The following is a 16,976-nucleotide window of genomic DNA, read 5'->3' on the forward strand; positions in this document are numbered from 1 at the left end:
TTATTTGTCCATTGGGAGGAAAACGGCTCCAGAAAAGTTGAATGGTGTGACTCCTTCCCTGCTTTAAGCTGTAACTCTCACAATTTAGCATGTATCATGAAAACAGTTTCAAGGCAGTTTAGACTAATAAATAGTTTAGACTATTTATTTAGGGTTTTCAACATGTTGTCAGAGAAAAGTAAATCTTTCAGAAAATGAGCATTTTAAAGTTGGGTCAGAAAAGCACAGGAGAGAGTGGTAAGGTTTGGCTTCTGGAATAGGGAACCAGCCCAGAGTGCCAGAAAGGCATGTGAAATACAGATTCACAGAAAGATAAGGATAATCAGCAGCTGAGATATATTCTGATTATGTGGTAGCTACACTGGGTGTTATGTGTTGCTAAGCTCCACTGCTGATGTAGTTTTCTTGATATAATATGAGCACAGCTTCAGTGCACTCAATTTTGATCAAAATTAATTGTGTATGTTTAAATTGCTGACAAGCTGAGGGGGTGTGAGTGCATCTAAAGGCACCCAGGTCATCTGCTTCCCTATAGCCAGAGCAGTTGTAATGATTCCCAGCACTGGTGAGTTTGCTGAACTCGAAAGTAATTTAATTTGAAAAATAAAAGCTCAAATTGCCTAATGACATTGTTTCTGGGTTCTCCTACTATCGATATTTGGTTATGTGTTTGATAAAGATAGAAACTGAGAAGTGTTTTCTTTTGAAGGCTACAGCCATACAAAGTGTACTTCACCAGTGCTTCTTGAACTGGGTGTGTTTTATTGGGTCCTTGTGAGACATGTGAATGCCACAAATTCTTCAGGGCTAGACTCTGCAGACTTGGTGAGCTGAATAGTACAAATTCCAAAATAATGAATGATACCAGTTGTTGAATTTGCAAGTTTATTTGAATTTTAAAGACACAAGCAGTGTTGCCCTGTGAGGACTAAAGCTATTAACTAGGTGGTGCACATTTAGGGTTTGATTTTACTCTCATTATTGCAGTCTGGGGAGGAGAGAAGACCTTGGGCCAGCAGTGGGCTTATCTGAAGGATATCAAACACATACAGTGCTGCCAAGTGTATTAGAGGAGCATTATGAGAAGATTTGGGATGAACTTGGAGTATTGATCTCATGAGATCCCTGGCTTCGTAGTAACATCATTATTTACAGTCGTGAAGCAGAGGGATTTTCTCTCTGTTGTAAGCCTGACTCAACCTTTAGCTGATTACTCAGATGGACTATTAGTAAAGGAAGGGAAAGATCCAGACCTTCAGTCCTTAAAAAATTGGAAGACACAAAGATGAGAATCCCATTTATAGCACTACACCTTTTAATGAGAAAGACTCTGCCCATATTTTTCATTTCATAGAAACCAACCAACCACAAACTTACAGGCTGCATCTTGGATTGTTGTTACTTGCAACTGCTGGACACTTGTTTTGTTTTATGGCTTGCTTAGCTGTGCCACCACAAGAAAAGTTGTAGAATTCCTTTACAAAACATGCTATTGAATTTAAGCTCTTTCTTTCTAAACTTACTGTATTTTGTTTCTTTTAGTCTTCCAAAAACCCAGAAGTTTGGTAACTTCTTTTTCCAAAATTGAAAAGATGAAATATTTAATCAGAAATTCAGTATTTGGGTCATCAGTCCTGTTCAAACCCCTAACTGCTACTGATTTTGTGTAATAGAGCAGGATATCCCTTCAATATCTTTTCTACATAGAAACTTTGTGATTCCCTTTTTCCAGTATGTTTTATGCCAGTCCAGAGAGCTGCTGCTTTCCTCTTTTTTGGTGGAACCGGGCAAATCTGACCTCCAGCAGCTTCACTCTCTCCCGTGCCAGGTGCTCGGGGCAGGCAGTCCTTGGCTTTGTGTCTGTGGCAGCAGCCTTTCTTGCTGACCTCAGTGATGGGCTGAGTTTTCTCTTCCATGAGTTTAAATCAGGTTGACATGCTGTGAAGCTGAAATCAAACATACGAATTCTTTGCTGGGCAGAAGCTCATCCAAAGAATGTGTGAGGTTTAGTTTGTGCTTTCCCACTGTACTTGGATCCCAGGAAATGGGTTCTGAAATGTAAAAACCTGGTTCTGGGTCATCATCTTATTTTTAAAGTCTCATAGTTGTTGTTTTTTCCCACCTTCTCTTTCTGAGGAAAAGAAGAAAATTTTCTGCTGTAGTGAGGATGACTTTTTTTTTTTTTTTCCAGTGCTGTACATGAACTTTGTCTGAACCAATAGCAGAAAGACGGTGTCATCTGTAAGTGGTCTTTAGGTTCCTTCCTCCAGCAGTGAATGACCTCTATAAAACACGAAAACGTGTGGAAACACCAAATTCAGTTATTCTTCCTTATAGGATAGGACTTGGTGAAACCGAATCTCCGTAATTTCCCATTTAAGACGTTCACGGGAAAGCTGAAATAGGCATTTTGGGGTCCAAGGAAAAAAAGCTTATCTATTAAATGTAGATTACAGACTGTCAAGTTAAATAGCAATGTTGTAATTACTTTGTTTGGTTCTGTTTGGAATTGCTTTTGTTAGACCCGGGCTGCAATTAACGCACTGGAGCAGCCATTGTTCCTGCCTGCATTCCTTGGCTCTTTCGGAGTCGCTGGGAGTGGGGAAGCGCTGAATCTCTCATTTGCATCTTTTTGAAAAGGAGTTACTTGAGCTAGCTTAAATTTTAGTGGATGTTTTTAATTTATCCGAAGGAGATGCTTCCGCTGCCTGTGTGCACGTTAGTAAGGCCGGGAAAAATGTAAACAGGCAGTGCTTGTGCTCATCCGTGTGCATTCGGTTTGTAGGTAGGTGCGCGCCGCTTGGTTGTAATAGTGATGACTCATGCAGATGTCACCAAGACCAGCTGTAAATGAGTTTTTCAATACTTCTTAAGGTGTTTACTTTGTATCGGATCTCTAAAGACACCCCGTTACACCTGTCCAGGCAAAGGGTGCGGCAGGCTGCAGGGAGACGTCGGCTGGTGGAATCCTGCGTGAGTCCTCCCGAGCGTCTTCACAATTACTCTCCTTTTGTTCATGAGTGCTCTATTTTTTATGAGCTAGATTTGCTCATTATGTGGGAAGCCGCTGTTTAATCTACACTGAATAAGGTGATCTATATGATCCTAAAGTAAACAACAAATGCACTTGTAAAACCTTTTGTTTTTAACTAGTAACTATGACAGGGAGCCTTCAACTAGTCCTTGCTCGTGGTTTCAAATGAGCTGTTGATGCGATAGGTGCAGTTCTGGAGAATGTGTTTGGATTAACAAGGTTAATGGCAGAGCTGCAAAATATCCTCATTTGGTGGACTGAGAAAAAACCTACATTTTCTTCAGTCAAGAATTATCTTTTCATTGACCTGGCTCTGTCACCTGTGGAGTTGTTTCCTAAGCAGATGCCAGCTGATGCTGGGAAGGTGTCACAGTGTGCTGAGCAGGTCTGATGTTTGGGAGCTGTGTTTTGCCCTGCTGGGTTAATCAGTGACAAAGTAGTTGCATTTATTTGCTGACGTGATGGTGGAACTTCAAGAGCAACTTCATGTTATTGGGCTGTTTCGAAATTAAATTACTCTTTGGAAGGGCATTTCTATTGGTGTTTTAGGGCACCAAAGACACATTATTGGCTCTTAATAGCAAATGGAAGTTTAAATTGGCTACTGGAAAGCCTTTTGCTGGAACATTGCTTGAGTTTTCACTTTTGTTTGCTTTATTTTTTCTTCCTTGGTTACTTTCAAAGAGAATGGAGTGTAAGGAAGGAGTAAGGATTACACTTTAAGTGTAGTTTAGCAACACATCTATGTTATGTATGAAAATTCTGTTTAACTTCAGAAAAGATATATTAAGCTGTCTAGACACTCTGCTCTTAGTTCAAAATTTAAGTACTCTTCTCCAGCTCCCCAATAATGGAAATAAAATGAAATATCACCTTATTTTTAGTTACTGGATTTAAGAATGGGATTTCAGCTGTAATAGAAACTGCAGCTAGCTGTGCTGTATCCATCCTGGACTAAGAGATTTGAGAAGGAAGCTTTGCCAGCTGGAACATGCATCAGTGTTATCTGCATGTGTGTTGTAACAGATGTTGAACAGAGACTACTTGTCAGAGGTACCTTGTAGGAACTTTTAAAGATGCTTGTTTGTTTCAGTACATTTTTCTTGCATCACGAACTTTTTCCATAAAGTCAACCACAAACTGCATTATTGGGGACTCCAGCTGAAACTTGTGGTGAATAGGAAATAGATTAAACACAGGTTTTCCCTTTTCTCTGGTTGCCAGCAGTGATGTCAGTAGTTTTAATGATCCTTACCTCAGCTCGCTGCTGTCCTCGCACTCTCTATTAAAACACTTGTCTTCTGCACTGTTTTGTGTGTTGTTAAGGAAATGCTGATGGCTGGAGTTATCCAGCAGATGACTTCATTTCCAAATAAGGTTCTTTCACCTTAAAGCACACTGCAATAGCTCACTGAGGAGAGAGGAGATTTAGATTGTTTTGTCAAAAAGTCAGGAAATACTCTTTTAAAGTCCAGCAAAGAATGTATGCTAAAACTGAGGATAGTGCTTTTGGCTGTGCATAAGGCACAGATAATGGATCCAAGGTTTATAGGTTGAGTGTATTTCCAGTGACCTCAGAGGAGCAGCTTTGCTCTCAGATTGTCTGTTTCCTACACATCTTTGTGCATTCAGACAGAACAGGCACCACTGGACTGTAGCAGTAGTGTGGGTTGTCATTCTCAGTTACTCAATTCATGGTTTGTTGGAAGAGATTGGTCAGAGGAGTTGGGTATGAAAGCCAGTAATTGCAGTCAATAGTTTCAGATGGTCCTTAGCAAAGATCCTAGTTTTGTTGTTTTTTTTTTTCCCTTCCCAAAAATAAAAGGAAATAATAGCTACCAATTTTTAGGAAAGGGTGACAGACAGATTTGCATGTTGTGCTGCTGAGGATTTGGAGGTGTAAGTACAAGCTTGAAACTTCTCCATGCCCCTGTGTCCTGTCATACCTGCAGCTGATGTTTGTATGAAGCGTTCAGGCTCCTGTGATTTTTCACTCTTTTTGCACATTTGCAGTGCTATAATGTACAAGCATTTGGGTTTCTGTAACTGTGGGTTTCTTCAGTTTTCTTTTCTTAGTTAATTCCTCTAGGAAGTGTTTTGTTTTTCCATTAAACTTGTTACCCTCTCTCTTCCTCTGCTCTTCTGACTTTGGAATGAAGGAATAAATGCCCTGCAGTAGTGGTTGAGATGACTTCTTGGCCGTATTGATGGAATTGGATGGGATGGGCCATTTTGTTCAATACATATGTATTTGAGTTTAGATGACCTGAATACTGGTGAAGAGGCATAGAACTTGGCCCTGATACTGCAAATCATGTATTATTTATGCTCTTAAAATCTCTTAGCAGAATCAAATCTGGCCATGTAGAAAAGCTGTTTCTTGAGGTCCTTCCACTTGCCCTGTCAGTGCAGGGCAGGTTGGACCTTTGGTCCTTGCTGGGGGCACCCAGCTGTTCCTCTGGCCCTGCTGGATGGGAGCTGGGCGTGGAACACCCACCTTGGATATGCAGCACACACATGATGCACACTTTGCTCCTCCATTTAAACAAGCCATTTCTCTTTTGTTGCTTGTCTTTATTAATAAAGTATGGCATTACTGGCTAATTTTAGGTCAAATGTAGTTGAAAGCTGACAGCTATGTGAAGCTGTGTACAGATATTTGGGTAGGAACATTCCAGTAGATTGCAATGTGAGTGCAGAAGAAAGTTGAAAGTAAATAAGAGATCTGTGAGATAATTCTCCAGGGAGTTTTCACAGCATACCACACATCATTTGCAGGGATAGGCTTTCCTTTCACTTGAAGGACCACACAAAGTAAATTTTGTTTCTTGTGCAATTAAAGAATATAGGACAGGAGGTCTTTTCAGTTTTTTCACTTCAACGTGTCTATGGGAAGCCTTTATTTGTACCTGTCTTTTCAGGAGCACAGTTAATATTGAACAAAGAAATATACACACTTTTATGTAAAATATGAGTCTTGCTTCAGCAGATTTTAGCAAAACTATTGAAATGTAAATGCTGGGAGTCCTCTAACCCCCGTTAAAAGGCAAATTGTATTCATTTCAGTGCTGCGTGGTTCGGTTCCCAGTGGGTCTGGCTGTGTGTCAGTGGTGTGCAGAGAGGAACTGGGACTGTGGTGTGGGAGGCCCAGGGGTGCTGGGCAGTGGGGGACACCCGGGCTGTGTGTGTGGCCAGCCAGTGCCACAGGGCCTCAGGAGCAGTGGGAGGCAGCCCTGGTGCCCCAGCGGGTGACCTCAGCTCTGTGTCTCCCAGCTGCCAGCAGGACACAAGGCCATCCAGCCCCGAGTGCATCCTGCTGGGCACTGCCTTGCTCCTCATCAGGCCTGGGATGGACAACCTGCCAGCAGAAAGGCAGAGTCCAGAGGACTTGCTGACCCAGCCTGGTGCATTGTGCGCTGGGTCAGGGAGGCTGCAGCAGATGAGGAGAACTGGGGGGACAGGGTCAAAGGCAGCTTCTGGCATTCATTCCCCTCTAAACCTGTGCTGTGCATTTTCAGGGTTGCAGGACCTTGTTATTCATGCAGCTCTCTCTCAGAGGGAACCAGAATGTAGATAAATTCATGGGCTTTACCAGGATTTTCTACGTACATTTTTTTTTAGAACTTGTATGTCAAATAGGGAGTGGTAATGCTGCACCCTAAATGCTCTGTTCCTTGGTCATCCTTCCCAGGCCAGCCATGGTGGTTGCAGGTGGCCAGGAAGGCTTCTTGTAGGGTCTGACATGCAGTGAAGCTTTCTTGTAGCTGGTAAAAATGCCAACAGCAGGCTGGTGTTTGGAGCTTTCCTTTCTCTTGTTACAGGAGCTTGTCAGAGTTAATCAGTATGGACACTTAAATTGTTTCTGCTTAGGTGAATCTCTTGCAAGTTTTAAATGTGTTTCTGACTGCTTTGAATTTTATTGCCAACATCTGTTTTAAATGCTTTTGGGATTCACATGCTCGAGTACAGTTCAACTGTGTATGCCATAATTTTTCAAGGTGCTAACACTTTCAGTTTGAGTGATAACTCTTCTAAAGAGAAGGAAAAACAAGGAGGGGCAGGGAGGTAATTGCAGAAAGTTTTAAAGTGCTCGTGATGCTAATTTTCTTTCTCTTTCAATTTCAGAATGATGACCTACACAACCTCAACAAATCCTTCTTTTAAACTCATGGGTATCAAGACTATAAATGTTTCATGCTATCACAACTAGGACCTCACCTCCTCCTCCTCTTCCTCTGTAAATGGGTACGATGCATCCAGTTCAGTTTGTTTACTTTACACAAACCTCAGGAGTTGTTGACTGAGCTGCACATCCTGTGTTGTGCCAAGCAGAAGCACTGTGACACCTGGACAAGTCTCTTACTTCATCCTCTACCATAAGGACTTAGCTGGCCACATGAACTGATGTGCCCACCACTACATCATGGTGAGAATGGGTATTTTACTAGCACATTTACACAACTTCATTTGCTGCTGAAAACCTGTATGACAAATCATCATTGTAAATTATTACATACAAGACTTAATGTTGGTTGAAGAGTATTAAATATTTAACATAGGTTTTGATTTATACATGTACTTTTTTAATTAAAATGTAACTTTTCCTACAGCACATCTTTTTTGATGTGGAACTGAGGTATACTATATTCTGTTGTAAACAGAGTGGGGAACCTGCTTAAAACAAGGCTTCTAAGAATAGAGTAGGGTACTATTCTTGTTTTAAGATTGTAATTCAGAAAATAATATAATACGAGTCATTGGTCCCTGGGCCTTGATTGTACAGTCATATTTACTGATGCTATCAGTTGTAAGATAACCCTGATGTTGAGCTGAATTCTTTCCAAAAGAAAAATAATTTTGTACTCCTTGTAAAATAATGGTCTGTATTAACTGCAATGAAGACAAACATTACTATACATGGGTATTTACAAGTGTCAACTTGAATTCATCAATTGCACAGTAACTGACAAAAAAATCAGAAAAAAGAAATCAAAGTCTTCCATTGTATATATTGTAAAAAAGAAAAACAAACAAAAACCAACAGGAAACCATGAAGCAAAATGGAAACAAAAAAGGGTGAACTTTTAAAATTGACTCTTTCCCTGGAATGAAAATGTGGGTGTTTGTAAATTCTGGAAATCTCTTTCTATATGTAATAAACTAGATACTGTTTTATCTGCTGTAGTGGGTTTTGGGTCATTTTTATTTTCTTGGTAAGCTGCCTCAAATACCTAAAATTGTCCCACCAGGTTTCTGTGACATTTCCATTGGTTGTCATTGAGAATGGCTGTGGACCACTGTAGCTTAAGAATGAAGAGAAGTGGAATTAGGTGGAGTAGGGAGTACGCTTCCTCACCTTGTTTCAGTTTTCTGGAGACCTTTCAGGATACAGCTCTCCTTCCACTGAATTCAGGGGAAGGGTTCACAGCATGTAAAATCACTTGGAAGCCATAGCAAGACTTCAGCATAAAGTGTAAAAAGCATGACTCAGATGATTGTCTGGAAATCAGTGCAAGAGGTACGACAAGGAAGAATTCTTCTGTGACTCTCCTCTGCTTTACACTGATTCTATGCAGATGAAAATTCTTTTCTGCATAGCATTTGCAGAGTCTTAATTCTTTTGGGGACTGGAAAAATACTGAGATCATGGATTTTCAAGTAAAACGTTGTTGAAGTGATAATTGAATTTGAAGCCATGTCAGGTCCCTGTTGGTCCCTCGTGTTTCCATGAAGCAACTCCATGGGCTAGTGCACATTCAAAAGAATTCTTGTTATCAGGAAAAGGCAGGCAGGCACAGCAGCAGCTCTCCCTGCAGGAAGGCTGTCAGCTCTCAAAGAAGAGGCTTCTTCCCCTTGAGATGTTTATGATGTCTGGGATTAGGCTGTGGTTAGTGCAGTGTCCACTTCTGACTGCAGTATAGATGAAGGGGCCATTGCACAGCTGCTCTTCACCTCTCCTTTTGCTGGAGGCTTACCAGTCCCTTAGCTCTGCTGGTATTACTGCTCATATAAAACCACTTTGACCCTGTCAAGTCAGAATATTCACTTAAGAAAGGACTTGCAGCTTAAGAATGCTTAAATCATTCCAGATTCCCTGGGAACAGCTGCAGCAGTGGTGATGCTGGCAGAGTGAGGGTGCTGCTGCATAGGGAGGCTGCAGCCTGAGAGGGACCTGTGCCTGCCCAAGTGCTGCCTGGGGAAATCTTGGCCTTTGCTGACAGAGCAGTCTCCTCCCAAAGGTTTTGATACCAAGCAGTAGCAGACAAGAGGCTTTGCTGCTTTCTTATATAAAAAGGGGCAAGTGGGTCTGGAGTAGCTGATATGTTAGCCTTGATAAGCAGTGATGTGAATTTTTCCAAAGAACCATGAATACTTAAGAAGGCAGCACTTGCTTTAGAAAGAAAGCCACGTGCATCAGACCAGTATTTAAATTTCCAAGGTACCCATTTTCATTTTATCTTAAGCGTTTTTTTATTCTTTTTTTTTTTTAATGGGGTTTATTTGCAATGAAAGCTTGCATATATTCTGAAGTAAAAACATAAGAACAACTCAACCTCAACTCCTTTGCCCACTCTTCTCCGTCTTAGTGAATTAAATAAAATGTTCACTGTGTTGATTTGGTTGCTAAATATTAGCCTGTGTTGATGTTTAAGTGCCTTGCATAGAAAAGTATTTAATGTCCATTGTGCTTTGCATTGTTACAGGTAATTTGCAGAATCTGGCAATTACTAAAATCACAAGTTTGGAAGTGCTGGAAGCTACTGTTAAGGTTTAAAAGGCACCAGTGAGTTCATTTAATGTTGGTGGGAGTATTTCACAGCTATACCTCTGTGAGCAAATTTTGTTCATAAATGAATTCTACAAAAGTTAGGAATTTGATGACAGTGGTCATTAGGGGTGGCAGGGGGGATAGTGCTGATCTGGTGGGCTCCCATTCATCTTGATGATAGCACATGGGCAGAGAAGGAATTTGTTAAAGATGTTCATGTGCATAGGGCTTATGTTAATCATTATTTTTTCCTAAGTAAAATTCAAGATGCCTGCTCAGCAAATGTTTTGAAAAGACTTTTGCAACAAAGTGCATTCATAACCAAACCTAAAACTCTTGATTATTGCATAGATTTTTATTCTTATGAATTACAAACTTTAATAAATAGATGATTATGAACTAAACCCTTTTAAATTAAAGTATAAATACCTCAAAAATACTGTGTTATACTATCTTGTTATTTCTTTAAGTTTGAAAATGAGCACATGGGATCAGTCCTAGATCAGCTGGTAAAACTCAGGTGCTTGGGAGTTTATTTTGCTTTTAATTTTTTTCAGTTGGAAGTTTCTGGTTATTATTTGAGTTTCTTTCTGGCTCCATTACTGGCACAGCTTCACTGTTCAAAAACTCTGTACTGAATGCATTTTATTAGTGCTATTGGTTGAAAATAAGAGAGGTTGGAAAAACCATTTGAAGCAGTCTCCAGGAGCACAAGGAGCATTTACACACTTGGGTTTTGGCAAAGATTGCTGTGTTCAAGTTCAGTTTGATTCTGAGTTGATGTGTATGTTGTGGAGCTCTAAATAAATTTTTGTCCTTCTAGTATTTGATACTAACCTCTTTACTTAGTATTTAAAATATCATGTGTTCCGTAGTGTTGTTTTGGGGTTTTTTTTCAGTAAAAGTACAAATTCAGAAAGCACAAAAGAGAACTCAGACCATGTTTATACATGTGTTCTGGTGCTGCAGCTTTACTTTGTGCATATTTAAGAACCAAGCACTGTGTCCATCTTGCTCCCAGCTGCCTTTCAGCAGGAGCTGTTTCGTGCCCTGTGTTTCACTGCAGGGCTGGGTGATGAGCAGGGAGTGCCTGAGTGGGTCCCCCAGCCGTGCTGGTCGGAGCTGTGTGCCCAGCACAGCGGAGCAGCCTCACCGGGGCTCCTGCAAGGCTGAGCTGACCCCAGGGCTTGGGAGCAGCTGGACTACAGCCTTCAATGCCCATTGAATCCATCTGGGGACACGCTGCAGCTCTTGTTCTGCAGCTTCATTCAAACTAGTTCAGTTTAAAGAAACAATACTAAAAATAAAGAAGTTATGGCAAATTTTTGCCCATCTCCTGTGTGGCTTCCAAGCCATCTTTGGGTGCAGATGATTTTGGGGGTTTTTTGGGGTTGGTTTTTTGTTTGTCCGATTTTTTCAACCTGCAAACTTAGAGACTAGTTCAGTGGTGACAGGGATGTGTAAATACTGTAAAGTGACAGTGTTCACCCTTAGTCCATTTCACCATGTATTTATCTGCCTATCCGTATTTTCATTGAGATGTGACTTTCAAGATACTGTAAATAATTTGTTTGTAAACTTAGCAGATCCCCATTAAAAAAAAAAAAAGAGTGAAAGTGGAAAAAAGTCCAGGACTTTCAGTTTAGAGAAAAATTTCTATTTTGTCTTTGCATCTTTAAGGTGATACTGTTCTCAAAAAAGATGAAATGAAGAATCTGTGATTTCCAGATGTTTGTTGAAAGAACATTTACACGTCAGAGGAGAAGGTGGAGGCCAGTCAAGGACTACTTGAGCAAGCAGGTGTCATGGTGACTTCTGCATTTAAATATTTTCAGGTTGGAAGCTTTTGTTCTACATTTGGAATAGCACTAAGAGGATAATTGAATGTTAATGTGTGCCTGCAGTGGCCAGGCTTGCATATCACAGGAAACAGCCCAAGAACTCTGCATGTCTGCTGTAAGACAGGTAGGGCTGGGTGCGAGGCCTCAAGAGGGAAGGATGGAGGGAGAACTCAAACACACAGTGCCTTGTGAAACTTGCTGGGGACAGATTTTTTGGTAAAAAGTTCTGTGCCTTTCTGGATTCCTGATCTGAATTGGTGGATGGTTTGAAAACTGGAACTTCACATTACTGAAGGGGCATGGAAAAGAAACTGCTGGAGAGTCCCCCTAACACTCCAAAATCTATGGAAAGGCTGTGCTTCGTGGGATCCCCAAGACTCCTGTTTCTGCTGTATTAGGGTACTTGACAATTTTATTTGGAGATGGACACCAATAAAATAAAATAAAACCAGTCTGCCTTCTGTAGATGTAGAATACCTCTCAGAGAAATCAGTGTCTGTAGGCACATAAACTGTATTGAATCAGAACAGCAGGAAATGGAGCTATGCTGTGTCATGGCTTGGTAAAATGGTTCTGCTTTTTCAACCAATCTTGGACTCTACTTCTGTCTATAGAAACTGAAGTGCTGGTTAATTTGAGGAAAATTACCTGACTGGGGAACTCACCTGCAGTGTTTGTAGAAGATAGATCATTGCAAGGAAAAACCATTAGAGCAGCAATGCTGCTACAGAATTGATAAAAAAAAATAAAACAACAGATAATGTCTTTGATACTTTTACCAGTAAATTTTGAAGAGGAAAAGTTGTGACTTACAGCTCTGCTCCTGTCTGTCCATCCAAAGGCTTGTGGGTGGCATTGTATATGGCTGTCACTATTTGTTCCTTTCTTTTTTACTTTTATTTTCTTAACATCAAAATCAGTCTGGCACCATTTGGCTGTTGGATGTCATGGCTGAACCCTCCTGGAACATCAGCAGGGAGAAAGTCCCTCCTGCTGCACGTGGCTCTGCTCATGGGGCTTTTCCCAGGGGCCATCTCTCAGACTGGGAAGTGAGAAGTCTTTCTCCTCTTGTTTGCTTGTGTTTGGTTTTTTGAATTGTAATATCCAATTATTAGATTGAATAAAATGTCTGTTGTGAATTATTTGCTGACAATAAATTACAATAAAGCAGAATTGTCAGGGGCTTTCTCCTCAGGATATTGTGGACGTGGCTACTGTCCCTCTCAGTTTCATCATTGCAGTGGCTGTGCTTTGTTTTTCCACCTTTTTGAAGATGGACTGAATGAAGAAATTATAATTTTAACTATCAATTTACTGTTTCATCTTCAGCTTGTGAATTTAAAACAGCAGTTCATTTTTCTTTAGCCAGTTTAGAAATTTGATTAAGGCAGATTTAGGGAAAAGAATTTCAGCCTTTTGGTTTTTTTCAGGCAGGAGTTTGAGATCAAAACAAACCCCGTATTTCTGGCACATCCTAATTCTGCAGTCAGCTGAGCTGGGTGCAAGGGAAACTTGTCACTGTTTCTTCCTCAGGCTGCATCTTTTGAAGTCAAGGCCAGGTTGGCTTTTGTTTATAAAAGGTTGATGGAAATAAGGTGAGTTCCAGTTCCTCTGGTGGTGGTCTCAGTCCCAAACATGCATTTGAGCCCATGCAGGGCCAAAAAGTTATTATCTGTCCTTTAAATGACTAGCTTCAGAGAACAACAGTTCTCTAACACGACAGTGGTGTCTTCAGACACCCCGGTGGTTTCAGTAGGGTTTGGTTATGGTTCCTCGTGGCCCCAAGGCCTCTGCACCGGCTCTGGGTGCTTGGCCTCCTCCTCCTCAGCGCTCACTGCCCCCTGCCCAGCCACCCTTTTCCCACAAGGTCTGGCTTTCCTCAGCCACCTGGCAGTGATGTGGCTGCTCCTGACAGCCTGCCCTTATCAGTAGCATGTTTTGCATTAATTTCAGCCTCTTCCCAGCGTGCCTACCACTGTGGGAACGCGGCCCGCTGGTGGAGAGCGCCCGTCTCCTTCAGCCACACGTCGGTGCCGCCTCAGCGGGAGCAGGGAAAGGTAAGCTGAAATTCTTTTTCCTAAATCTGCCACGAGGCAATTTGCCTGGATTTCTTCCCTGTTAGGCTGTGTGAAGTGGCCTGGTAATCTGTTGGCTCATCACCAGTCTCCCAGTCATGTGGGTAAATCCTGAGGGTTGTCATCTGAGGTGAAAGATAAGGAGAAGGGCCTGAACGTGACATATGGATATGAAAGATCAAGAGACTTGTGCCTGCTGTGTTATTTTTAAAATTAGAGCTAACAATGAGACATGAGTGAGCTGTTTTGTCTCTTCCAAAGCATTACATGAATGTGGATAAATAATTTGGTATTATTGCATTAGTTTTGTGTATGCAAAGCAAAACTGATTTTTACCTTCTTCATCGAGGTGCTAGGAGGATTAATTAATGAGTAAGAAGTACATAACTCCTGCAGTGTTGGGTAACAAAGAAATGCTGGAAAGGAAGCTATGTAAACTGTGTCCTTGCAGAACAGTAATACTGTACAGCCTTTTTTTTCTCTCCAGATTTCAGTGTCCACTTCAGTTCTGTTTAATGCCATCTCACTCAAAAAACTCAGTTGCTGGAAAGTTTCCTTCTGTGTTTAGTCCTTTCTACTGCTGAGTTTCATTCTAACTGTTGCACAGCCAAGGTGTTCTCACCAGAAGATGAGCAGTTCAAGCCTGGTCTGCAGTTCTCAACCCCCTTCTTTGTAATCTGTTAGTGGAAGTCACACTTTTCCCTGACTCAGGAGGCTGCTGCTATTCAGGAAGACCAGTTCAAAGCCCGCTAAAGGTTCATCAAAGTGCTCTCTACTAAACAAAGCCTGTAAACTAAACACAGGAGCTTAAAGCAAGTATATCCTTAAATTAAGAATGGCTCTACAGACACAGAAGTGCTTTGGGGAGCCTGTGTTTGTTATTCCAGCAGTCTCATTGTGAGAGCTGGAGCTCTATGAAATGCAGATCTTCAAAGCTTCCTTGAAGATACGATGCCTCTGATTCTCCCTGTCAAAACAGATGTCTCTTTTAAGGTCACAGTCAGCAAGTTTTCTTCCTCCTAATACCTCTTCCCTTGGATGCTTCAAGGAGGGAACTTCTTATTGTTGAGCTCCTCACCTCTTCACCTTACCAGTGAGCTCCTGGTGCCTTTCTGAACTCTTCCTTTGCTTTCCTCTTTTCTGTGAAGCACTTTTAGCACATGAATTTCTTTGACTGCCATATGCTGACTCTGGGGACAGTGCTGCCTTAGTGAAACAACAAGCCAGCAGAACTTTCTGGAGACAGCCTGTGAGCAGCATTGGCTTGGACTTAAATGACCCAAGAACAGGGGAAAGTGTGAAATCCTTAACTTGAAATTGCCATAGTAGGCAGTGGGTCCTGAAACCACAGGCTCTTCAGTTTTACTGTGAGTAAATGGGCTTATAGCATAAATATTGGGGGGGGGGGGGGGGAGGGGGGCAGTAAAGGAGGGGCAAATAAGATTATTTTTCCACATAACAGAATTATTTTGATTCTAAAAAATTTGGTCTTCTCTGATATCTTCAGCTGGAAATGAAGGCCTGATGGAATACTGGGAGGGTTTTACCTGCTTGAGTAATTTTGTTCCTGACTAGATATGTGGAATAATTTTGCTTGAAATAAAAAGTGAACTTACTGTTTGTTTGGGGATTTTTTTAAACATCATTTAATAAACACAATTTAGAACATGGTTGCACAGCTAATAACATTACTCAAAAGGCAGAACTTTCCAGTATGAGATAGCATCCTATTAAACTTATCCTGGCTTTAGAATAAGAGAAACAAGAAACCAGAAGACCTATGGCTCAGAGAACATGTGACTTTCTTTTTGATGGGATCCCAAATGTACTTGGTGTGCAGATTGGAGTATGTGTTACACACCTTGCTGTCTGGCAGTGCAGTGGAAGTGTTTCCTAATGAAACTTCCATCACTGTTAAATAATCACATATACTTGCTAAGCAAATAATGTCGTAACTGTGATGTGGGTTTGTCAGTCCATTTGCTTAACAGCCTAGTTATTTAAGCAGGATGTTTGGCATATATAACAGTAATATAAATTGATGCTGAATAGGTGAGATATTTTGAGAAGAGTTGTGCTCAAACCTATAAGAATTTAATGGCTTTTTGAAGGTTTTTTTTTTCTTTGTTTTCTCGAGGTTCTTTTGCTGCTTGTAAGGTTTGTGTGTGTGCAGAGTAGAAATGACTTTCAGTAGCCTGTCAGTGAAAAATCAATGACTGATTGTGTCTTAACAGTCATTTGGATAGGTGCTCTCTGATAAATTTATATTTGATCTTTGTGTAGACATTGCAAGTGTCACTTTCCAGCAAGCAGCAACTCTTCTAGCTCCAGTGATCACCAAATGTTATTTTGGGAAGTCACAGAAAGTACGTGCTTAGTCTGAAAATAGTTAAGGCAAATTCTTAAAAAGAGGAGTTAAGCCATCTGTGGCTTACAATTGACATAGATAACTGCCATTATATTATTCCCTAAAAAAATTTCAGGAGCTATAATTAGAAGAAAACAAGAAGTGAAACTCAAAGGAAACAAATTACAAGTCCAATGTGCTTAAATTCTCCCTTTGTCATCTTTGCATATTTTGTTGTTTTCAGTATTTCCACATATTTATTCAAAGCAAACTTTATCCAGCAAACAAGTCAGATTGCTCATCCCTAATATTTGCATTCCATGGTTTCTGCTCTCTTGTTCTTGCTGGTTGACAAAGATAAATTTAGATTGACTTTGCTTGGTTGAATAGCCTTGGTGTTTTAGCCTAATTCCACCTGTAGTGTAGCTGTTTGGTGTCATTGCATTACTGTGGTCTCTCTAGGTGTAATATTGAATGCATTTTCATTTATTATGAGGGCAAATCATTCAAAAACAAACTTGTGAGAACTCCTAAGGTAGTGCCTGCAGAAACAGGTTTTACCTCCTGTGCTCCTTCACAGGAAATGAAAGGTCAGGAGAGTTAAACAGGAGTGCTGATTTTGCTGCAGGAAAATGCAATGCCTCTGTATGATCATGATTTTAAATTACTTCTCCAGCTTTGTCACTGCCAGAATTAATCAAGGTAATGTATGGCAAAGTGAACTGAAATACACAAACACAATAAGGTACCCTGACTTCCTAAGACAAGGAAAAAAAGCTTTAATTTCTGAGAGATGGCTGAATTAACAAGATAATTCTTTACCATATGAAGTAGTCAATAAGATATTAGTGTATTGTTTTGGGCAGTATTTTGTTTTAATGGTGAGACTTAAAATAAGGCTGCTTAAAGG

The 16,976-nt window shown here is 40.8% G+C and overlaps 1 protein-coding gene across 1 annotated transcript in view; it reads left to right on the forward strand.

Moving 5' to 3' along the window:
- IRS1 (insulin receptor substrate 1) overlaps positions 1 to 8,214 on the forward strand; it is a 48,634-nt gene extending 40,420 nt beyond the window's left edge. The window contains exon 2 of the mRNA XM_053986470.1: positions 7,160 to 8,214. The gene's annotated coding sequence lies outside the window, so the exon portion shown is untranslated. The remainder of the gene's footprint in view (positions 1 to 7,159) is intronic.
- Positions 8,215 to 16,976: the final 8,762 nt, after the last annotated feature.

Source organism: Vidua macroura, chromosome 10, assembly GCF_024509145.1.
Source record: "Vidua macroura isolate BioBank_ID:100142 chromosome 10, ASM2450914v1, whole genome shotgun sequence".
In the NCBI taxonomy this organism is placed as follows: Eukaryota; Metazoa; Chordata; class Aves; order Passeriformes; family Viduidae; genus Vidua; species Vidua macroura.